Source organism: Sciurus carolinensis, chromosome 10 (genome assembly GCF_902686445.1).
Source record: "Sciurus carolinensis chromosome 10, mSciCar1.2, whole genome shotgun sequence".
In the NCBI taxonomy this organism is placed as follows: domain Eukaryota; kingdom Metazoa; phylum Chordata; class Mammalia; order Rodentia; family Sciuridae; genus Sciurus; species Sciurus carolinensis.
Window position 1 is genome coordinate 27,755,542 of NC_062222.1, and position 26,468 is coordinate 27,782,009.

At 32.9% G+C, this 26,468-nt stretch overlaps 1 protein-coding gene across 3 annotated transcripts in view; it reads right to left on the reverse strand.

Annotated features, from left to right (window-relative positions):
• The window catches only part of Fbxw7 (F-box and WD repeat domain containing 7), a 190,628-nt gene that overhangs the window by 127,126 nt on the left and 37,034 nt on the right, over positions 1–26,468 (reverse strand). The window contains exons 2-3 of one of the 3 annotated variants that reach the window (XM_047566553.1): positions 5,233–5,300; positions 2,918–2,965 (exon numbers count right to left, since the gene is read on the reverse strand). The exons of 1 other annotated variant lie outside the window; for it this stretch is intronic. The gene's annotated coding sequence lies outside the window, so the exon portion shown is untranslated. The remainder of the gene's footprint in view (positions 1–2,917; positions 2,966–5,232; positions 5,301–26,468) is intronic. One more of the 3 variants, XM_047566550.1, reaches the window with a different exon arrangement.

Below are 26,468 nucleotides of genomic sequence, written 5' to 3' on the forward strand. Positions count from 1 at the left end.
TGTACTTAAGCTGGGCACAATGGTGCGCACCAATCCGAACATCTCCGAGGCTGAGGCAGGAGGATCCCATGTTTCAATGCCAGCCTCAGCAACTTAACAAGGCCTTGAGCACCTTAGCAAAACCCTATCTTAAAAATAAAAAAAAATAAAAAGGGGATGTGACTCAGTGGTTAAGTAACCCTGGGTTCAATCACCAGTACCAAAAAATAAGAACATATGTACTTAATAATTCAGAGGAAATTTTTATTTATTCCATATCTAGAATTACAAAAATTTGAAATACTTTTTCCTATACATAATCTGCACAAAATTAAAATCAATAAAACTAAAATCCTATTCTCTGGTCACAGAAAAGATAAAAAGAATCTTAATTTAAAAGGCAATGATTTATTAAGGTATGAAATCAAATATGCTATAATTGATGTGATAAATTATTAAAGAAGGCCCTTCCTTTCACCAATTCAAAAAACTAAACATGAATTCACAACACTAATATTCATAAACAAATCACACAAAAATAATATTTTCACTGTAACACATGGGATCAAACATAAGATTTTGCTGAAAATAATTAGTTGAGGAACTGAAGCACAAATACAAGAATAATTGCTTCCTTTGGGCTTTGGTTGTCAAACACAGGAAATGCCAATGCTTTTTTATAGCCCTGTGATAATTAAACCCTTGTCATAGTCCTAGACTATCAATGAATATTTATTTAAAATAAATTTGTAATATGACACCAAATGTACAAGCAACAAAAGAAAAAAAACAGATAAACTGAACTTAATCAAACTTTTTAAAACTTCTGGACTTCATGACACCATCAAGAAAGTAAAGAGATAATCCATACAATAAGATTTGCAAATCATATATCTGGTAAGGGTCTAGAACCTAGAACATATAAAGAACATTTATAATTCAACATTAAAAAGACAACCCAGTTTTAACTGGGCAAAAAATTTGAACATATATTTCTCCCAAGAAGACAAACTAATAGTTCAAAAGTATATGAAATGATACCTATCATTAATCATAGAAATGAAAATTGAAACTCAGAGATACTACTTTCCACCAACCAGGATGACTAAAATATAGTTGCCTTTGAGGATGTGGAGAAACTACACACTTGGTAGGAGTATAAAATAAAACAGTCATTTTGACAGATCCTCAAAGAGTTACATACACATACACACAAAAAAAAACTACATTACTTGGAAAAATCCAACCCATTTATATGTATCAAAGGGCTATTTGGATTGGTTTTGTACAGTTCTATTAAGTATGTCTGGATTCAACCTGCAAATGACATCTCCTTTACAGTATGCAACAACTGATTTTGCTTAGTTTTTTTCACATTGTAGCTGCTGCATTTTTTTTAAATAAAGCCTCCCTTAATATATGTTCACAAATAAAAATATATCCATACAAAAACTTACACAATAATATTCAAAGAAGCATTCCTAATAGCCAATATATCAACTGATGAATGGATAAACAAAATGTGGTGTATATATAATGGAATATTATTCAGTCATAAAAGTGAATAAAATACTGACACATGCTACAACCTGAAAATATTTTGCTAAGTGAAAGGAGTCAGACACAAGGATAAATATTTTATGGTGCTAAAGTGTTCATGAAAACAGAAAGTCTACTGAGTGTTACCTAGAGCTGGGAGGTGTGAGGTATAAGGGCATAACAAGAGTGAGGAAAATATCCTAACCTTATATAGTAGACTGTACAAGTCTGAATATATGAAACTATCACCAACTGTAAACTCAAGAAAGAATTTTCTAGCATGTGAACTGTATCTCAAAAAAGTCATTCAAAATAAAGTTGCAAAGATGAAATGTGAGTCATAAGTTGTATAATTCAAAAGAAATTGGTTCCCTCTCACTCAAATATATGCATCAACAGGGAGAATTGACCGTAAGTTACTTTTATACTTAATACATGCCCAGAAATCAGTTACTACATTTAAAGTAGTAGAAATCTGCTTAACACTTTAACAACATCATTTGTTCTTAAAAATGTTATACCTAGCTTATAAATACATAGTAAACATAATAGTATAATTGTTGAATAGTTAAGCATCCACGATGATTACTATGGTTTTGGAAACAGCATTTGATCAAATATGTATTATTTCAAACACATTAAAAGGTATAATAAAAGAAACCTGCACTTATTAAATATTTCTTCATGTACACATGAAATCTCCTTCAGTTAAATAAACCTATTTATCTCTAAAAATCTTTTGACTGTATTAAAAAAAAACACACACCAACTGTATTATGACACAGATTATCCAATGTCTCAGCATTTTTCTCTATCTTTGAAATATATTTAATCACTTAAAAATCTATCAAGATTAACACATGGTTATGTCTATATAATCACAGCACATAAATCTAAAACACTTTTAGTTAAAATAAAACTTTCTGAGATTAACTAACCAATCTTTACGAAAAAATTAAAAAGTAAAAGCTTCATCTAATAAAATCCTAAATTTATGAGATTCTTTATTATAGGCACCACAAAATTTTTCATATTTTAATCCTGGAACAAAGAAATTAGGATAATCTAGATAGGAAACAACATAAGACCTGACCACAGGTAAAGGCTGGAATGCTGCAGTATACAGGACCTAATATATGGAGGAATCAAACAATGGATGGCAAAAGAAGAAATCCACACAAGTTTTGGCAACTAATAGAAAAATACTACAAAATCTCAAGTAGGGAAAATCCCATTTTATTCATAAGGTATAAAGAGAAAAAATTCTAGAACCCAGTTAAAAATTAAAAGAAATATAATTTATAATTATAATTTAACATTGGTTATTATAAATGTCCTGTTATTGCATGCATAAATGTAACTAAAATTCAAAGTATTTAACACTGAGTTCAATACTTACCAACTACTTAGACAGTCTTTTAAAAATCTTGCTGATGGTAGAAATTCCCTAAATAAAAAAAATAAATAAATGAGAAATAATTTTTCAACTTCAGAGTTATACCTACTCTAAAATCTACCCAAGAATTCCATTTAAGATAAGGGTTATTTCTTTATGTATAGCACTTTAAAACCCAAAGCATATGCTGAATCTTTAGCATATAATAAAATTTTTATACACAAATTTTTCATGATCTTAAAAATAATTTAAATTTTATATGTAATATATGGAAGAGCTAATAAATCATCAAGACATTGGCAGCATTTGTAGAACACAGAAAGAACGAGCTCTATCACAAATAAGACATGAATAATTAATAGAGCAAGGCAACAGTATACTAACAACTTCTTAGAGTGGCAGTCATAAGTTCAATTCTTTCTGACAATAAATATACACTGTCACATTATTCTGGTACCTAGCTACGATCTTTTAAGTAACACCTACACAATGTAACTATAAGGCCTATAAAGCAGAACCAATGAAATGATAAAATATATTACAAACTCATTCTCTTTTTATTAAAAAATTAACATGAGGAAGAATTTTAAAATCCAATAATAAAGTATTTTATCCGTAATAAAAAGAAACATGTAAACCGGCAAATGAATTTTACTATTATAAAAGTTAGCTGTAAATAATTTCATAATAAACTTTGAATATAAATCCTTCCTATCAAGTTTCAAGCTCAAAAATTCAAGAATAAATGTACTACAAAATATGCACAGAGTCCTTAGTGTTTGCCAAACACTTTACTCTGAACTGAACATACTTTTTTCTAAACACTTCATGCCTCATAGACTATGTCATCTGCTTAAATACAGCAGTTGCATTTGACTCCACATCCCAATGTTTTTAAACCACCATTATGTCTCCTCAAAAACAAAACATAGCAAGTAAGGCAGAACATAATGTTATGAAATAAAACTGCCTCTTTCAGAGTCAGGAAAAAAATCTGTTTAAAATTTCCTTTGAAAGAATCACTGGAATAAAAATCATCTATCTTAACTAATAGAAAATGTTGCCATACTAGAAACTGCAATACCACATATAAAAATGTTTTCTTATGGGTAAGCCTGATAGATTTCCTATGACTACTTCTGCTAAAAACAAAATCTATCAAATTAATATTCATCCACAGACAATGGACAAAGGAGAAAGAAAAAGGTGTATTAGAGAGCTAAACATAACATTTTAAAGCTGTTAAATGATGACAAGAAAACACTGTTACAACTGAGTTGGGCAAGGATTTCTTAACACAGAAAAACAAACTGGATTTCATTACAATTAAGAAGTATCTTTTTTAAAAAATAAAAATAACAAGCTACAGGGGCTGGGGTTGTAGCTCAGTGGTAGAACACTTGCCTAGCATGTGTGAAGCACTGAGTTCAATTCTCAGCACCACATATAAATAAATAAAATAAAGGTCAATTGACAACTAAAAAAAAATACATATATATATTTATATATATATAAGCTACAGAGTAGATAAAATATCAGCAATATACATGTCCAACAAAGAACTCATCCAAAATATATTATAACAATTTCAAATCAACAAGAAAAAGACCCAAGGGCTGGGGATGTAGCTTAAAGGTGAGGTGCTTGCTTAGCACAAGGTCCTGGGTTCAATCCTTTCTACCAAGATAAAGAAAAGAACAAAAACACAAACATTATTAAGATCCCTAAAGATCAAACAGCACCTCAAAAACTGATGAGAAAAAGTGATAAATATCAGTGATCATTAGGAAAATACGAATTATAATCTCACAATGATACGTACTATCACCCACAATTTTTTTTTATCTAAAAACCTCAGAATAACAACTGTAGGAACAATATGCAGCAACTTGCATTCTCATAAACTAAAGCAGAAATATAAAATAGATCAAACAGAGAAAACTGTTTGGAAGTATCCACTAAAGGTGAAAATATACATTCCCAAAGACTAAGCAATACCACTCCCAGTTAGACATGTTCACAAAAAGATATGTTCAAGAATTATCACATCAGCCTTATCTGTAAGAACCCAAAACTATATATAATCCAAACATCCATCAGCATTAGGATGGAGAAAAAACCACAGTGTATTCATACAATGAAATCCTGAACTACAATGAAAATGCAACAAAACACGATACATGTCAAAAACTCAATGTCAAAGAAGCCAGTGTAAAAATAAACTTTAAAAACCCACATACTGTCTGATCTATTCATATAAAATTCAAAAACAAACCAAATTTATTTCTGTTTATGAAGTCAGAAGAGTAATTAATTACCTTTCTTGTGAAGGAATTATTGACTGGGACAGGACACAGGGAGACTTCTGAGGAGTTGATATCTTGATCTGGGTTGGGGTTAAAAAAGTGTGTTCACTTTGTAAAAGTACATCAACATAGAAAAGTTCACCTATACTTTTCTATATGTAAATAATACTTCAATGTTTTTTACTTCAATGTTTTCAAAATTAAAAAAAAACAGATCAAAAATTACTTCTCAATAACTTTAGGCCATCATACTAATAATATGTAACTCATTAATTTGAAAATCTAAAATTTCTTAACGGTGTATTCCAATTTATTTCTATTGAGTACACAAAGATAATTTAAATATGGCTGGTCATTTTGTACTAGTAAGTTTAAAACCAGTTTCAATGTACATATAAATTTTACCAACAAAGGATTCCTTATGATTCTCTATCACTGGTTGAGTTGCCCACTGTCTGAAATGCTTGGGACCAAAAGCATTTCAGATTTCAAGTTTTTCAGATTGTGAAATATCTACATCGACTTTACCACATGAACATCCCTAACACCAAAATCCAAAATCCAAATGCTCTAACATTTCAGATTTCAGATTTTCCAACTGGAGATGTTCAACCTGTAACAGTACAGAAAACTGTATATATTTTGCTAATGCTTGTCCTAAACAAACTCAAGATAAATTTACAAATATGTAATTTTGCAAAAGTATTTTTAAATCATTAATAGCTAGCTCGTTCACTGTTTTCAAAAGCAAACAGACAAGCCAGGCACTCATAAAAACTTTAAAGCAAACTTACTAGATCTATTGTTCAGAAAATATTAGAATTTTTGGTTGCTTCTAGTCTCCCTTTATCTGCCATCTTAAGTCCCATCTTAAGTCCCTACATGTGAGCATAATCTTAGGTGGCTGCCTAACACATCCCTGAGTATCAACCCTGGTACACCACATGGTCCCCATTTTGGCTCTGACAAGATTAAAGAACTCGCCAAAATGCTGGCACACATACACGTTGGTTGGAAAGGTACTGCTTGCAGAAGGAAGATGGTTCGTAGAACAGCTAAAGCAGATGATTAAAAAACAACAACTTCAGTTCTCCGAAAAGAAGTTAGGAGTAAACAGTATCACCTCTGGTATAAAAGAGATGAATATGTTTACAAACCAAGGAACAGTCATCCACTTTAACAGCCTTCAATTTCAGGCATCTCTGGCAGCAAACACCTTCATACTACATACAGGCCATGCTAAGATAAGCAGCTGTCAGAAATGCTACCAGCATCTTAAACCAGCTTGGTGCAGACAGTCTGACTAGTTTAAGGAGACTGGCTGGAGCACTGTCCAAACAATCTATGAATGGAAAAGCACCACTTGCTGCCAAGGGGTAGGGAGATGATTGGGGTGGGGTGTGGGGCAGGTGGTTGCTTCAGAACTTGTGTAGGATTTTAAGGAAACTTCTAAGAATGAGGCAAACTGATTGAATCAACTTTGGAAGAAGATAAAACTTGAAGAAGTTCCTGGGAGCTGCTATTTTATACTACAAATGCTTTTTAAAACTGTTTTGTTTATGAATCCTATAAAATATAGTACTCTAATATTTTTAAGCCCAAGCCCCTTGGACATTGCAGTTCTTTTCATATTTCATTTATACCCAAATTATTCTGTGCAGCTAATTAAGCTGAAAAAGCCTGGTAATAATGCTTGAAACAAAGGTTAATAAAGTTCTTTGACTAATTAAAAAAAAAAAATGAAGAAAAGCCTAGATTTTTTTAAACCATACCTTTTCAAGGAAAATGTTCTTTACTCTCTATTTTTAAAAAAAGCCTTGCAAATAAGTCTTCTTACATACATAAAATTTCTTGTTGATATTTATAATGGTACCTTTATTAAAAATATAAAAAGTTCCATTTATTTTTATCTACCTTTTCATTATATTTACCTAATCACTGTTTCTTTTTAATCTAACCAACTTCTTCTGCCTAAATTAGATAATTTGATTAATCTTTTATTAGATCTGAATAAGGATATGTGACTTATTACTCACAACAAACTGTGTGTCTTGAGCTGTTGGATATTTTTTGCTGTTTCTGTGGAGTCTATAACAAAATTCAGGAAGAAGAGGATGGTCTAAGGCCCTGAAAGGTCATTTCCCTGAATAATTCCCAGAGACTGAGAAATTTAGGTTTCCCCTCAGATTAGTACCCCTTAATAAGGTCAAACTTCATTTAGTAGAACTCATCAAAACTTTACAAGAACTTTCCTGAAACTTCATTTAGTAGAACTCATCAAAACTTTACAAGAACTTTCCTGAGTCTTCGGTTCTATTATCTATATGAATCTGGCCTGGTAGGGAGCTCCTATCTGAACATGCAACAGCCAGAAATTGTAAAGTTTCTGCATAAAGATGGTCAGCAATCCAGTTAGTCTTGAGACACAGACAAAACAGACAAAAGAAAAACTGTCACCAAACTAATTTTTTTTTTAATCAGTCTAACTCCACACCCCATTCAAGCACAAAACATGCATCTTTAAGGTTCTCGAGTTTATAAAAGATTTATTTTCACCACAAATAAGATAAAATGACCAACATGGACAATCTTTGAACAAGGGTTAATATAAGAGAATCCCTAGAACAAAAGAGGAAAATTCCTTCTGAGAAGTTTGTCTTATCTTCCTAAAAGAGAAGAACCAACTTACTGAATATGAAGGAAACTTCCCCCAGAGGATGCATTTCTTTAAAAGAGAAAAAAAAGAGAGACAAATAATAGAAGGACTAGGATTGTGATTCGTGGTCAAAAGTCTACTTTGAAGCCAATAGTAACCAAATGAAGTCAAGACAACAGGTCCCATCCCAAATCTAAATAGCCCACAGAATCAGATATGGGTTTATTATTCTAGTAATAATAGTTTATGATTCTAGTAATAATGAAGATACCAGAGAAGACTAAAAGGATGTAAGCAAAACAATCTTCCCTGAAAACAAAAGAACCACAGTAATTTCAATGACTGTACCCTGTTCATTAAGCAATTAATCTAATGAAGACTGTTTGTGAATTATAATCACATAAATACTATTTAAAAACTAGAATCTTTAACAGGTATTAAGTTATAGTTATCAGAAATAAGTTCTGATGTGCTATTGCACAGAAGGGTAAAGTTAAAAATAAAATGTACTGTTACTTTTTAATAAAAGCTAAAACAAGATTTTTGAATGCTTCTACCTACAAAGAAATGGTAAATGAGGAGGCAGATATGCTTACCTAATTTGAACATTACACAATATATATACATGTGTGTGTCAAAATATAACATGGTACCCCATAAACATGTACAATTTTTATGTTAACTCAAATTATTTAAAATTAAAATAATAAAATATTTAAAATCTAGCATCTTTAAATGGTGCTCATAATTTATTTTCTTAAGAGACTGCTTTTTTTTGTTGTTTTCAATTTTAAGTTTTTTGAAGTTACAATGGTAAAGAATATAAAAAGGCAGGGAGTCCAACTAGTCAAGATTCTAAGTACCATAGTCTCTCCCACCCTTATCCTCTGTTTCACTTTTCAGGGTTCCAGTTATCCAAGGTCAACCACTAAAAATATTAAATGGAAAACTCCAGAAATTAACAATTTGTAATTTTTAAATTGCAAGTCACTGAGGGGTATGATGAAATCTCAAACTCCATTCTTCCTGAGATATGAATCATCCCTTTCTTCAGAGTATCTATCCTGTGTACACTCCTGTCCATTAATCACTAAGTAGCCATCTCAGTTATCAGATAGACCATCAAAGAACGGGTATGCCGGTGCTTTGTGTCCAAATAACACTTAATTTTACTTAATAATGGAAGCAAAATCCAAGAGTAGTAAGTAGTTCTTTCTGGCAATTCAGATATACCACAGAAAAGTCATAAATGCTTCTTTGTGTAAAAAGGTGAAATTCTTAACTTTATAGGGGAAAAAAAACAATATAGAGAGAGTTCAGTACTACCTGAACTTTCAAGTATCCACTAAAGGACACAGTTACATGGACGTCGGATCTTGAATTACCTGGGACAATAATTAAAAACTGTTTCTCAAATTACTCATCACCCATTTGAAGTAGTCTAATTAACAATATTTCACAAATCAATCCCGAACAAACAAACCAATGGTTTACTTTAAGAATTGAATTTTACTATCTTATATTCTTCAAATGTCTTTTAAAAACTTATGCCATAACAAATTTTTGTAAAAGATGTAAATTTTCACTTTAAAAAAAAAATCACATGCAGCATTTCTATCTCTTTAACAAAGAAGGCACAGCTCTCAGTGTTATCCTCAAGCATCTGGCTTGATTGCTACAGAACCGCAAAGGAATGCTTACACAGTACCTCGATTTGAAAGGAATTCCTCAACTTTCTGATGACATTCTCATAGACACTACCAGCAAATTAAAAAGTAAACTCATGGTACATTTTTAAAATATCTGATTTGTTCCAATTGTCTGAACAGTACCAAAAAAAAAAGTTCAATATACTTTATCTGCATTTCTACATAATTATATTTATAGAGTTATGCCCTCACTGTTTTCTTTGACATTTTCACAAACCTTAAAACTATATCTAAATTCCTCACAGTTCTTATCAATTACAAATTTTCAAAAGTACTTCTTATGAAGTCAGTGACTTACATCTTCTGCCACATTCATATTCCTTAAGTCACTGCAAACCCCAATCACTTGCTTTATTGCAATAAAACTACTAGATGAATTCTAAAAATAAGCTTTATCTAGAAACATAAACTGCTACTCACCTTGATATCTGCAATTAACAGATTCTTTAACAAATCAAATCTTTATGGAGTCCTAATATCTCACATAATCTCCAAGGTTACAATATTCAAATTAACTTAACAAAAAAACAAGACTGTTAAAATAACTGAAAAGAGTAAACATATTCACTCTTAAATCCTGTACTACAAATTTTAATGCATACTATTCTAAAGAACAGAAGGGTTCTACAAAATCAAATCCATCACTACAATTTAACAAACATGGCAGGGGGCTGGGGAGCCTACAGAAATTTATTTGAAACAATGCAAGTTAATAAAAGACAACTATACACTGCACTACAATGTTTTGGTCAAGAACAAATCACGTGTATAAAGGTGGTCCCTTAAGACTACTGGAGCTAAGAAATTCCTGCTGCCTAATGACACTGTAGCAGCCTTGTGGTATAGCACAACATGTTAATCAGGTTTGTGGTAATGTTGGTGTAAACAAAGCTTCCTGTGCTGCTCCTTGTGTGTTTTGTGTTTGTACCAAAAGGCCAAATCAAATGACTGACCTCTAACATCTAGGTTTGTATAAGTACACACTATCACATTTGCACAACAATGAAACCATCTACTACTGCATGTCTCAGAACACATCCCGTCATTAAGCAATGGTTGACTGCATTCTAAATCCCAGTAACCTTAGAAATTACCCCACTAGCTACAAAGCGATGAGGATTTAAAGTCTAGTCTTATAAGAAGATTAAAACATTTTCTCTTTCCATTCAAAATCAAATTATTCCAACCACAGAATGGAAATTCTCTTCAAGTATACATAAAACACTCACCTAAATGAAGTAAGTCTTAACTCATTTAAAAGAAATGAAATACAAACTATATTATCTGCTTACAATGAAACTAAGCTAAAAATGAGTAACAGAAAGCTGAAAAATCAAAAATATAGGAATTCAACAACACATCTAAACAACCCATAAATCAAAAAAGTGTCAAGGGAAATTAAAAAATATTTTTATCTAACTGAAAAACAATTACAACATACCAAAATATTTTCGATGCAGTCTTAGCAGTGCTTAGAGGGAAATTAGTAGTATTAAATGCTTATGTTAGAAAATGAAAAGAAAAACAGCATCAAAGCAGTAAGTGCCCACCTTATGAAACTAGACAAGATTAGCACAAACTTAAAACAAACAGCAGAAAGGCAATAATAAAGAGGTAAAAATCAAGGAATTAAAATGGAACTAAAAGCAAAAAAATAAAAAAGAATAAATACAAAAAAGCTAGTTCTTGGGAAGTTCAATAAAATTGACAGAAAACCTTCTAGTCAGACTAACCACCAACTCATAAAACAAAAGAGTAAAATAAGACAAATTGTCAACATAAGGACTGAAAGCAGGAATTATCACTGAAGACCTTAGAAACATTAATTAAGGAATACTTTATGACAACAAATAGATGAAGTGACTCATTTCATCCTGAAAGATACAAACTGCTAACACTCACTCAAGAAAAGACACATAATCTGAATTGTCATATATATGTGTATATAAAAATTATCCTATTTTATACATATATACACATATATACATATATGAAAATAAATTTGTAATTAAGAACATTTCAAAAAGGAAATATGCTCTGATGGTTTCACAGCAAATGCTACAAAACATTCAGGAAAAAATATCAATTAAACATTCTCTTCCCCAAAATAGAAAAGAGAATAGTTCTTAACTCAAAATAGCAGAGACAATGATATTATAAGTAAACAACTGACAATATCCCTCATGAACATACTCAAAAACACTCAACAAAATATAAGCAAATATACTTTAACAATATAGAAAATTAATAATAAATAGCTCATAACCAAGTATGGTTTATCACAGGAATAAACAGTTGGTTCAATATTTGAAAATCAAACAATGTAATAGACTATATTAACAATCTAAATAAGAAAAACCACATTTCAAGCTGCAGAAGAGGCATTAGACAAAATCTAACATCCATTCCTGATTAAAAACACTTGGCAAAGCAGGAATAAGAGGTAACTTTAATCTGATAAAGGGCATCTAAATAAACCTATAGTTAACATTTTTAATAATCAAAGATCAGGAACAAAACAAGGATTTTTTTTCTCACCACTAGTCAGTATATATCAGAAAACCCTCACAAGTGCAAATAGAAAAGGAAATGAATGAAAGGCATACAAATTGGAAATGAAGACATTAAAAAATGTCTTTATTCCAAGTCACAATTACCTACAAAGAAAATCCAAAAGAAAAAAACTCCTAGAACTAATATATATTTTTGACAGGTTATGAGATAGAATTTTTTTTTTTTTTTTTTTGGTGCTGGGGATCGAACCCAGGGCCTTGTGCTTGCAAGGCAAGCACTCTACCGACTGAGCTATCTCCCCAGCCCCGAGATAGAATATTAATATACAAAATTCATCTTATTTTTATATACTAGCAATGAGTTAGCACATCAAAACTTTTTAAGTGTGCACGCACAAATATGTAACAACAAATCCCATCAATATGTACAACTATAATGCCCCCAAAAAATGTGGAGAAAAATTTAAATGCAGTAGCATTTACAACAGATCAAAAAGAAATACTTACGTATACATCTATAAAATATGTGTAGGATCTGTAAGCTGAAAACTATTAAACTAAGGAAAGTAATCAAAGACCCCAAAAATGGAGAAATAGATTCACAAATTGAAAGGCTCTCTATTGTTACAATATCAGTTCTCTTCTGATTTATATATAGAATAAAACACAATGAAAAACCGCAGAATACAGTCAACTCTCTGTAAACAAGGATTAGAGGGGTTTGGTTCCAGGTGCAATCCCAAAGGATATCAAAATTCACAGATGCTCAATTCTTCCACGTAAGTATTTGCGGCACCAATAACTTTCCATTACTTTTAATGCCCAATACAATGTATTATTATACTGTTATTGTTTAGGGAATAATGATATGAAAAAATTTTGTATATCATTCAGTACAGATTAACTTTTCTTCAAAAATATTTTTGATATGCAATTGGTTATATCCATGGATGAGGGCCTGTGGATACAAAGGAACAACTACCAACTATTTTTTAATTATCAACAAGCTGATTTTAAAATTTACATGGAAAAGCAAAGGAACTAGAATATCCAAAATAATTCATGAAAAAAAAATATTAGGGAAATTAAGACTAATTTCAGTAATGACTATAGAGTTATATTATTCAAGACAATGACATATTAAGTAAAACGACAGACAGTAGTTCAATAAGCAGAATTATAATCCAGGAATAGATACTTACAAACAGGAGAAATGGATTTTTGACAAAGTGCGAAGGTAATTCAATGAGGGATGATAGTCTTTTCAAGAAACATTGTTAAAAACAACTGGATATCCATAAGCAAAAATAATGAATTTGAACTCTACCTTGTAACTTATACAAACAGTAATGTAAGATAGATCACAGATCTAAATGTAAAACAAAAAATAATAAAATATCTATAAGAAAACAAAGGAAAAAATCTATAACATTCAGTAATTCGAAGCTTGTAAAACAATTCTTAAGAGAAAAAAATTGACAGCTTCATTAAAATTAGAAACTTTAGCTTTGTAAGAGACTTACAAAGGTGAAAAGACAGGTCACAGACTGAAAGAACTATATTTGCAATCCATATCTGACAAATACTTTATCCAGAATCAAGTAAGAACTCTCAACAATAAAAAAGCAAAAACCTGATTTTAAAAGGTAGCAAACAATTTGGATACTTCACTATCTTCTGTAAGAGACAAATCAGAAGGACATATTCATGGGGAATTCTGCCAGAAGACAAGACAATGTAGAAATGAGTAGAAAATATCATTAGGAGACAATTCTCTATGGACTCCAAAGTTTCTGTACCTCTTTGGAATAAGAAACTTCACTGCCTTGTGCTCTGCACTATCTTTCTTAGGATATTTTCCTAGTAAACAACCTTGGAAGAACGGACAGCCTCTCTCCAAGGCAAAGAACAGCATTCTTACCTCTTTTATAATCCATTCAGGTTCTCCAGCTGAGGATTCCTCTCCTGTTACACAATGTACAATGTGTCCTATGGCTCTACTCACAGTGCTATATGGGAACTGGGGCACAGGAACCTGGCCCCCAAATAGCTAATGTGTACTTTTTAGTCACTATTATTACTTGCTATAAATAATAAATTATCCTTCATTTTCAACTCAGGAGGCCCATGTCTTCTACCAGCATCCATGTAACTGTGGCTGAGAAATTTATTAAGCTTGCAAAAAAAGTGCAAAATCTCAGACTCTTCATAGTTCTTAATAATGGAACTCTAAATTCCAAATAAAAGGTATACAATCAATATTGAAAAAAGATAGATCAAAAAAAAAAAAGGGCTATTTGGAAGAATATTAGCAGTCACCAAACTTATTATCTCTGTCACCAATGATGCTTGCTATTCCCCTTTATCCTCTCTGAATACATATTTGAAATATCATATGCACTGTAATCCTTATAAAACCAAATGAAAATGCCTCAATGCAACTGCAGTTATGATCTAAAAAGATACCATTAAAGTGCTTGAGAGATATGAAACTAGAAAAAATTAAAATAAGAAAATAAAATAAACCCCCCGACACTCAACCACTGCATATCTAAAATCTGAATATTTGAAATATCATCACAGCATTGCCCAGTTTTGCTTGTAATTTTACTTCGTTAGGGTGTTCTTAAATTTGATCAGGTCAATAAGCACCTACAGTGTTATATAACTTGTCTTGTTGATCTCTTCTTTTACTATGACTCCAACTCAAGAAACAAGCAAACTTTCAAATTTGATTTGTTTCTATAGCAGCAAAAGGACAAAGTTTTTCTTATTAAATCTACAAATTCAAATATCTAGCTTCGTGTAACAACATGAAATAGAAAGAATGACTACATAAGATTTCTCCTCTATTACACCAAAATATTCACTTAAAAATCATTCCTAATATTATTTTCATTTATGTAGTTGTAACATTTCCAAATGCACAAGACTTGGGTTTTTTTGGTTTTGGGGGGTTGTGAAGGTCATCAGAGATTGAACCCAGGGGTACTTAACCACTGAGCCACATCCCCAGACCTTTTTTTTTTTTTCTCTTTCTTTTAATTTTGAGACAGGGCCACACTAAGTCCTTAAGGCCTCTCTAAGTTGCCGAAGTTGGCTTTGAACTTGTGGTCCTCCTGCTTCAGTCTCCCAAGCCACTGGGATTACAGGAATGCACCACCTGGCACATAAGACTTAATACAAATTCAAAGAGAAAGCAAGGAATCAGTGAAGAAAATTTTTTCCAGTACACTGGAAAGATTTTTCACAATAATATTAAAAAAACAGTACTTTGAAAAAGTACTTTGTTAAAATATATAATATAGAATGTATCATTTTAACCATTTTTAAGTGTACGATACAGTGGCATTGAATAAAAGCACAATGTTGTACAACCATCACCACATCCATTTCCAGAACTTTTTCAACATTCTAAAAAGAAACTTCATACCATTAAGCAATAACTTCCCATTCCCCTCCCAACCCCTGGTAAACTCTATTCTCTGGCTTTATGAATTTGCCTACTCTAGGTACCTCACATAAACACCTAGAGTATGAATACTCAAAATATAAGTACTATACACCTACATTTGTTCTTTTATATGTAGCTTATTTCACTTAACATAATGTTTTCAAAATTCATCTGTGTAGGATATACAATTCCATTTCTTCGTATGGCTGAATAAGATCCCACTATTGATATATACCACATTTATTTATCTTTTCATTTGTTTACAGACATTTGGGTTATTCTCACCTTTTGATCATTGTGAGTAATGTTGCTATGAACACTGGTTTGATTTCTGCTTTCAATTATTTTAGGAACACATCTAAAATGATGTGGTCATTAAAATGGCGAACTGTTTTCCATAGCAGCTATACTTTTTCTACATTCCCATCAGTCAGGCATGAAAGTTCCAATTTTCTCTACACACTCACCAACATTTGTTACTTTTCACGTATTTTACAATAGCCAAGTGGTATCTCATTGTGGTTTTGATTTCTACTTCTCTAATGACTAGTGTTACTGAGCATCATTATGTGTTTATCATTAAATGTTTATTATCATTTTATCTTTGAAGACATGACAACTGGGTTTGTTTTTGTTGTTGTTGCTGCTGAACGCGTACTTAAGTTGGAAAAAAAATTAAATAGAATGCTCTCTAAGATAACAACCTTACATTAATGAAGTTAACCTGATGATTGCTATTCTCAAATTAAAGGTCTAAAATAAGGCTTAAAAGCAGTAATCTAATAAATAATAAAGAAGTAGTAAATCTAATTATATACCTATTAAATACACTATAATGTGGTACTGGTGGTGGTGGAAGTCCTTTTAAGCAAGCTACTTTAGAAGACAGTTACACATAATCTTTCATGAACTGAGACTTGCTGCTTAGAGATGTAAATAACAAATATGTTTTATATACGCTGATTTTATCACAGATGACATTAAGTAGTGAAACATATCTTTTAAAACAGCCTATTAATAAACGTAATAAACAGCTGGGTAAGACAATTAATCAAAAGAAAGGAAGGAGGGAAGGAAGGAAAAGAAAGATAACCTGGTATCAATTGTTAAGTTGTATTTTAAATGTAATGTATTCAAGTTTTCTCAACTATCCTCTAAGATATCTTTTTCTTTTAGCCTTGCAAATCAGATAAAACCAAGAGCAAATCAAAATGTATACCTCACATTTGGATTTTACATCTCTTTGGTCTCTCCCATCCTACAATAGTCCTACACAAACATTTGTTTTTATTAAGACATTGATACACTGAGGACTCCTAGTCAGTTTTCTTACACATCCTAGACTTGTCTCATTGTTTCCCAGAGTATGATTTGACAATTCCCTGTATTTCCCAGAAACAAGAGATAAGTTTGGGAGTCTAAATGAATTCAGGATAAACATACTAGGAAAGAACACTGCAAAGGTCACTTCATTCTACATTACATCACAAGAAGAATATGGTATCAGGTTTTACCACTGTAAGATCTAATGACTTGTTCCAAGTAGCAAGTTATAGACTCTATTATAAAGGCATTTTTCCCCTTTGTAATAGCAAAAAATTAGTGGGATGATAATTAGTGTGTATATATGTCTTGTTCCAAGTGGTTTTTCACCCAAAGGTTTTGGCATCCATTGATGTTTCTGACTCTTTCTTGGAGTTTATAATACTCTTTTAGTTTTACACTACTCAATTCTACAGAGAAGGGCTTTCCTTTTGTTTTTCTTTTTGTCATTCTGGAATCATGGACTGTTTTTTCAATTCGTTTATCAATTGTATTCATTCCTTACAGATGCTCAGGTTATTCCAGATTTGACCAGTAGGAATTCTTTTGGGTTGGTTCTTATACTGTAACCCATGTATTTCTGAGCACCTCTGTTTTCTTGCTTCCTATGTGGCCCCAAGAACTGCAATTATCTATTTTTCCATAAATCTTGGATCCTTTCATTGGAGAAGAGTACTTAAAGATCAAAATATGGATACTGAGTATAATTGTCACTACTGAGATTGTTCACACTTTTAAACACTTCTGGTAGATAAAACTAGGAAAGATAGATGGATACAGATACTCATGATTCCAACTAATTTGATAATTAAAAGATTTTTTTTGGCTTCTTTTATTCTATATTTGTCTTTATTCTCTTACAAAAACACTTTTGATTATTAGTAATAGTAAAAAATTAAGTGAAATTCCTTATCTTATACAATACATGAAATGGTTTCAAGAATACCATTAACAATAGAGCTACACTGTTGAGTGAATGAGACCACACTTTACAGACCACCCTACATTTTCATTAATAATATTATATGGAGATTTTGCCAACACAAAACAAACACAACACAAAAACCTTATTCTTTAATCAGTGTATTCATATTCTGAAGTACGGATGTACAATTTACTAAGCCATTTCCCTACAGTCATACTGCTTTGAACTTTTTATGCAAAATAATGCTACAATTAACATACTCATTCATACTTCTTTGTGCATACCTACATATAATAAAAGGATTCATATGTATTCTTTGAGTTGTCTTTATTCATAACCCATTTTCTAATTTTTGTTAATTTGTAGAAGCTCTTTATCATGTTTCTTCTCTCAGAAGTTTGTTCCATTTTAATGGATTAGAATCTGTTTCTCTTTTTAGATATGTCAAAAAGAAACTCTTGTTGCGTGTGTATACATGAGTGTGTGTGTTCAATTTCCTTTTCACTGTTTAATTATCTGAACTCTTTCTGGACTTGATTTTGCATTACTACAGCTCTGTAGAGGATTTTTTCTTATAATAAATATAGAATATACAAAATAAAAAATAAAGATACACATGAAATAAATCTACTCACAAAGGTCAATTTTTTTAAATACAAAATGCTCAGATGCAAATTTCCTCATGACACCAGATTAATGTAAAGAAAAGAAGAAAGCCTAACTAAACTAATGGAAAAAATAAAACACGGGTTCTGGTTAAATTAAGCATAGTAGGAACAATTTAAAAAATCAAAATTCTAAAGATGCAGAGAAAGAAAGACAAAGTTGTGCTGATTATATCCCTCAGGACAAGGAAGGCTTTTTAGGTATTACAAGCTGACATATAAATAAAGTCTTGCCCCTGATAAGCAGACTCTGGATTAACTTCTGGGAAGGTATCCTAGACACTGAGAAACGGAGAAGGTATCCACAGAGGCATATGAAAAGCCAAAATACCTTGGGACAATACTTCTCACAACATTCCAGTTTAGTGCGTATATCAAAACAAACCATAACCACATTAAAAAAAAAAGGTAAAAGTTATAAATATAACTCTCCACACCACCACATGGCACCTCTCCACCCATACCTCCATCAAACCTGCAACAAAGAGCACACAACTAAAATAGCCAACATGAAGACCAAAGTTCTAATATTTTTAACAGAATCTGTCAAAATATCAGCTCTTATATTGGGAATTGAAAATAGTGTTTGATCTTTTAGATATTAAATATGATAACGAGTGGACATTTATGATAACTGCTAAACAATTACAGTGCCTTCCTTCATAACTGAAATAAGTGATCTTTTTAACTTGTTTCATTCATTTTTAATGTTCATTTTATAAGTTTTGTTTACCAAGATCTCTTTCTTCTATTTTACCTTTAAGAATAACTTTACAAATGAGGAAAATCTAGATACACATACTTCCTGAGGTGCCAGAACTGATTCTAACAAACTTTATGCCTAAAGAAGAAAAAACACATATCAATATAACCTTACCATGGTAAGATTGTCTTTAAGAGAAATACACAGCAGATTCCAAACTTTCCCATTAGATAACCCTATTATACAACTAGAAAGTTGACCAAATGTAAATATTTGAGAATATAACACAGAAAACAAATCCTGATTGGACAGTTCTATAGTCTTAAGAGTTCTAAGTCTCTACTCCTACAATTCCTCTATCAACTACTTTCTCATGGAAAATGCCTCTTTCTAAAATACAGATATTTTTAAAAAGCATTACATCATAGCAAACAACTGAACTTACTTAACCCAAGTATCCAGGTGTAAAGGAGAAATTTGTATATATGCACTTCAAGTATATCATGCTCTGATCCTTCTATTCTTTTCCTTAGAGTGGAATGGGATCTAGATTGGAATATATTATGTTACACTGGGAATTCCCTGCCACAACTAGCCCATCACAAACAATTTCAGAGCAAAGCTAGAAATGAAGACCTTTTCTCTATAAGCAATGCTACATAAAAACACAACCTCAATTTAGACGCCTTGCACCATTCATTATCACTGAGAACCATCAAAAGAGGTTTACTGTTTAATCCATTTATTAAATCACACTATAGGTCTGAAAAAGATCTATTTTATAACACTCAACTAAACATGATCCTTTTTCATATATGAAAAAGGAACCATTTATGTGTCATTCCATTCCAGATTAAGATTTTCGAGGTATATTTTATTACTCTAAACATGACAGTATAACCTCATAAAACATAAAGAAAATTTTATTCTAAACAACAGAAAAAAACATAAGGAAAAAGTAGTAACTGTCATCAAAACCTTAAATGTCTCTGTTAAAAGGGGTAAAACAAAGTTAAAAATCAAATGACTGCATTCTGGTTTCCTATTGGACAATAGTAGCCCCATGTAAATTTGAATCTTTCTACACACCCGCCTCACCAAAAAAAGGTAGCCTCAACAAAGACAGCAAATAAAACCATCTATAAACTACAGTGTAACCAACAGGTCACTACAGATACAGATTCCAAGTTAGACACAAGTTGGAGAAGGAAATAAAATTCCATAGATCAAGTACTAAAAAAATCAAACAGAGACTACACAGGAAAGAAAAGGAAAATGAAGCCTAAAAAGAAATGCAAATAAAATAATCCCCAGAAAGTGAAAGTCTGACACTCAGTAGGAAAATACCCGGAACAGGTGTTTTAAGATAACAGATAACATCACTGACCACTGAAGAACACAAAAAGAGAACCTTAAGTATGCAGAATTAAAGATAGCAGTCCTAAGAAAGCAATACTTGTGATAAACGGTGGGATAATTTGGATGAGGCATTCCTTAGAAACTCAGAAGCAAGCAAAAGAAAGAAGTCAAAGTTCTCTGCTTCCTGAACATCCCGTGAGCTGCTTCCCTTTGCCACACTCTTCCACCATGATGTTCTGCCTCACTTTGAAGAATGGAGCTGGCTGGCTATCGTCTGAGATCCCTGAACTCTGAGCCCTCAAATAAATTCCTCCTCCTTAAAATTATTCTTGCCAGGTCTTTCAGTCACAGCAGCCAAAAAGCTGACTAAAATAGAAATTGATACTGAGAAGTGAGGTCATTTCTGTGACCATGTGGTTCAGAAGCTTTTGGAGCTTTTTGGAATTTGGAAGAGGAATTTTGAGATGTTTAGCAGTGCAAGCTGAAAATGCTTTTGATTGTAGTAAGTAGAGCTTAATGGCTGATTCTGGTAGGAGCTCAGAAGACCAGAATGCCAAAAGGACTGTGGATAGTGAAAACAGGGCTCAAAAGGGTTTAGAGGAAAAGGAGGACTCTATTGCCAACTGCACTAGAGGCCATTCGTGTTATGTTCTGGCTGAGAAGTTGTCTGCATTTTGCCCATGTCTTCACCTTCTGTGAAGCAGATTTTAAAAGTGACAGACTTCTTAATCTGGCAAAAGAAACTTCTAAACTGCACAGCATTCAGGCAGTGGCATAGATATTGCTGGCGACTTTTAGTCACATTTACTGTGATAATCAGGAGCAGAAAGCAGAGCAGAAAGATTTGATAAACTTGGTCTTGAAAGGCAGGAGTAAAATGGGCTGCAATTGTTAAAGACAGTACTGCCACTGAAGAAATGCTAAAGACTTTGCCCAGAGACTACAAGAAAGATGGCCTGAGGGCATCTAAAGAATTGGCAAGATCCTATCCATCTCTGACTCAAAAGTAAAAATTCTCTTGAGACTAGTGAGGCACTCGTCTTGCACAAGGGGGCCTAGAACATTTTTCAACATGCTTAGACACCCAGGCACTCAGAGGCTGCTGCAGTCAAGGTTCCTGGTGGCTTGGCTACTGCTCAAGATGGTGGCAGACCTTGACATCAACCATGTGGCGCTGTTCTGCAGGAATGCAGTAAGGGTCATGGAGGCTTCCACCAAGATTTCAAAGGAAGGTCTGGGAGGCCAGGCAAAGTGCAGCATGGTCAGAGTGGGCACCTGCTGAGAGGATAAATTGTGGAAATATGAGGAGGAAGCCAAAGCTGCAGTGGTGACCGCCTCCCCACCCCCGCCCCGAGATTTAGAAATGCCAGCAACATGGGACATCATCCTAGGAAAGCTGCAGGAATTGAGCAGAGACAGACAAGCCTACAGAAAGGTGACTCGGGCTACAACCAACGAAGCCACAGCAGCAGAGCCACACAAGACCTTTGGAGAGAACATCACGATGCCATGTGCCCCAAATGCCGAACACAGAGCTACAGGACTTGTTTGCCCAGCTAGATTTCAGTCTTGCTTTGGTGCCATCCCTTCTTCCTATGCCCCTATTTTTCTGAATGGAAATGTTTACTCTGTAAACATTTGCTTCTGATTTTTACAGAAGCTCACAATGTGAGCTTGCCCTGAGCCTCACGAGAGACATTGGACTTGAACTTTGAGGCAGTCTTGGAATGTTGAGACTATGGGGACTCTTGGAAATGGACAAAATGTATTTTGCATTGTGAGACAGTCATGAGCTTTTGGGAGCCAGGGTAGAATGTTATGGTTTGGAAGTGAGGTGTCCCCCAAAAGTTCATGAGGGAGACAATGCAAAAAGGTTTAGAGGAGAAAATGATTGGGTCATGAGAACCTTAACCCATTCAGTGAATCAATCCCCTGACAGGATTCACTGAATGGTAAATGAAGGTGGTAGGGTGTGGTTGGAGGAGGTAGGTCATTGTGTGTGCCTTTGGGATATATGTTTAGTATCTGGGAGTGAAGTCTCTCTTTCTACTACCTGATCATCACATGAGCTGCTTCCCTCCACCACTCTTCAACCATGATGTTTGTTTTACCTTATCTTAAGCCCCAAGAAATGGAGCCAGCAGTCTGTAAACTGAGGCCTCTGAAACCATGGGCCCCCAAATAAACTTTCTCCTCTTAAAAAAAGGAGGTGGGCCAGGTCAATGACACATTCCTGTAAGCCCAGCAGCTCAGGAGGCTGAGGCAGGAGGATGGCGAGTCCAAAGACAGCCTCAACAAAAGCAAGTAGCGAAGTGACTCAGTGAGACCCTATCTCTAAATAAAATACAAAATAGGGCTGGGAATGTAGCTCAGTGGTCAAGTGTCCTTGAGTTCAATTCCCAGTACCCCCCCCCAAAAAAAAAGAAGGAGGAAGAAGAGGAAGCAGCAAAAGGTAGAAATTAAGTGTTCTGCAAAAAAAAAAAAAAAAAAAAAAAAAATTCCCTGTCCCTTCCACACTTTTCTGCTTCCCCCCCACCCTCACCCCCGCCAAAAAGCCCTGAATATTAAGGAACTTACACTTCACTATACCAAAAAAAGGGAGAGTTCCTGAACAAGAAACTGAACCAAGCAAATCCCTTGCCCCTATCTACATACAACTATAATACTGAGCCAGGTAATGATCAGAAATCACAGGTCACACAAATAAAAACGAGCTATTGTAAAAACACAGAAATTCTAAATCAAAACACTTCAGCTAATGAAAATCCACACACATACAATCCAGAAAACATTGTAAAGTAGTACTCCAAAAGGAAGTGAATATCTGTAATAGACATTTAGAGATTAACAACATAATTCAAATAAAAATGCTATGAAATGTTTTTCTAAAGCTGAATAAGTTGATGCTCAGGTTCATTCAGAGAGAAATGCAAATTTAAAATTTCACTGGGAATTTATCTCTTGCATTTGCAAAAATACAAAAAGACTGACCACACACCTTGTTGGAAAGTCTGTGCAGAAACAGGCATTCACTTAATTCCAAGTAGGAATGCAAAATAATGCAATTCCTATAGAAGGGAAATCAGCAATACATATTTATCTCTGAAACTATAAGTTCATTTAACCTTGAACACAATTCCACTTCTAGTACTTTGCTCTAAAGATATAGCTCTAATGATGTGAGAAAATATGTACACAATTTTATTTGACATTTTTTCGTAACATAAAAATTATCAGAAACTACTTACCTATCCAAAAAAATATTTTAAACACTGGTCTGATGAACTGTAACACTTCCTTACAGGGCTAAAAATAGAATGCAGAATACTACTATGCACTGGTATAAATATACCAAGATATATTATAAAAGGTGCAAAAGAATATGTGCGTGTAGTTATGTTCCAGTCTGTACAAAAGTAGAACTGAATAATATGTACAAACATAAATGCATGCACATACAAAAATGATTATTTTTACAAAGGGAAAACCCAGGAAGGGGATGGGGATGAAACTCAGTGATACAAACACTTGCCTAGCATGTAGGAAGCCCTGGGTTCAATCCCCAGCACCCTGAAAGGAAGAAAGGACAGTGAATAAATGAACACACACTCTTCAGTTTGCCTATTTATAGAGTTTTGACTTTTAACTGTGTCGCCGTTTTACTACACTAAAAATTTTAAGCACATCAATGAGGGCACTAAAACTGAATACAAATGAAAATACCTATTTATCAAACTGGTAACATAAAAATTATAATTGAAGCAACTTAGGAGCATAGAGTGCTTAGCAAAGGTATGTAGTCAGAGTTCCATAAACAAACTTTTTTTACTTATTGTATTTATCATTGTATTTATCCTCTATATTTACAGGGCAGAGGAAATGAACAAACTTATGATGTTACTGGTAACCAGAATCCTCAATATGGGAAAAGAGATATAAATATTAAGCAGGAAAACAAGAGAAGAACCCTGTGATGCTAGATTAGAATTATAAATATTATCAGCTTTTTAAAGTGTGTTTCCTTGCTCTGTCCAATGGAAAGAACTACTAATTAGCCAGGATACACAGTAATACAGGACTCATCCATGCCCATGATGTTGCTTGCGAATGCTGTTCCTCACTAAGGAGAAGAGGGATCTTCGATGGATGAAACAGCCAATATACCAGGTCTGTGGTAGGAAAAGCATCAGACCAGGATAGAACATTGTGTTTACCAGAAAGCAAATAAGTACTCTAAAATTGATGGAACATGTCAAGGAGACATAGAAACCAGACTGAATGAGCTCCCACTGGGTAAATATTAGCAATTTGAGCATTCAAAAAATAAATAAGAAAAACGGAGCCTGACCCACTAAATAAAAGAAAAATCCAAGAGCCCACAATGGTAATGAAGAAGGCATAGTAGAAACTCTCCTTTACAGAAGAATGCTAGCTAATAAATGTGGAAAGCATAACAGAACTAGAAAATCAACATTTTGCAAGCATCAATGTAATCAATGATTCAGGCAAAAATCAACAATGAATATTAAAATAACTGAGTGAAAGGTTGTTAAGAAACAGTATTTGTTCAGTCTCAAGGCACTTCTACACTGATTAATAATTCATTACAGTGAGAAAAACGACACTTCTACAAAAGAAAAATCAGGTAACACCACCTTAACTAAGTATTCAAACTTATCATAAATAATGAAACAAATGATACAGAAGTTAAAGTAAACAAACCTTAAGCACATACAAATATCAATATCAAATCTTGAAATGGAGTGAGAAGATCAAATTACAGAAGTATGTAAACAAAATACTATTTATTTACATTTTAAAGTCAAATCAATACTATCTATCTTTCTATAGATATATGTGCATTAAGGTATAAAAAAGTTAGAATACCCTCAGCATAGTAATTACCTTCGAGAAGACAGGCAAAAGAATGAGATTAATATTAATCTCACACTTTTTAATTTATTTAAAAGTGTCATGAAAGAATGACAGCACAATGTTAATATCTGATAATCTAGGCTATACGAATAAATGAACATCATATAAATCTTTCTTGTATTTTATTATGTTTAATACTTTCATCACTTAAAAATTACAAACATAGGCTGGGGTTGTAGCTCAGTGGTAGAGCGCTTGCCTAAGCACATATGAGGCACTGGGTTTGATCCTCAGCACCACGTAAAAATTAATGAATAAAATAAACGCATTGTGTCCATCTACAACTAAAATTTGTTTAAAATTGTAAATATATTGTTGCTATATAATTCTTAGTATATAGCTCTTAGCTCTATAATTCCTGGTGTTTAAAAATTATCATTTTGAAGAATTTCAATTTAGATGCAGGTCCCCAGTGATTCCCTCTACTTTAATCTCTGATGTAAATTAACAGACACAAATCAGCACTTCCAAAATGATTCTAATAAGCAAAATGCATTTCATTTACTTAAATAGAAAATTATTTGGAAAATTACACCTTCTGTAGTTTAATAATTTCTACATCTCTTACTGCTCTTAATATCTACACCATTTGGAGAACTGAAAGCTTGCCAATCCTAATATTTCAGTTTTATCAATCACATTGACCTTACTTTACAAAAATGTCCTAATAAGGTTATTATTTTAAATACCAATTAATAGATTCGCAAGGAGGAAAAACCTACTATTTGAAAAATTGATACACAAAAAGATAGGAAATTCATAAATTTTTAAGCGATTTGGTAGTAATTTAGTTCTTCACTGCATCCCATACGATGCTTTAATCCATTTGTGAAAACTTTCTATTTTCTGTTTAAGAGAAGGTCAACTGCTTTCACTTCACTACTCTAACATAATCATGAATCGAAGTAAGAACTCTTAGCTCTTTGGACTGACAAAGCTACCAGTATGCCTCAGCCAATAAAGCAATTCGTTCATTAACGCTGCTGATAAAGCAACCTTTTGTTAG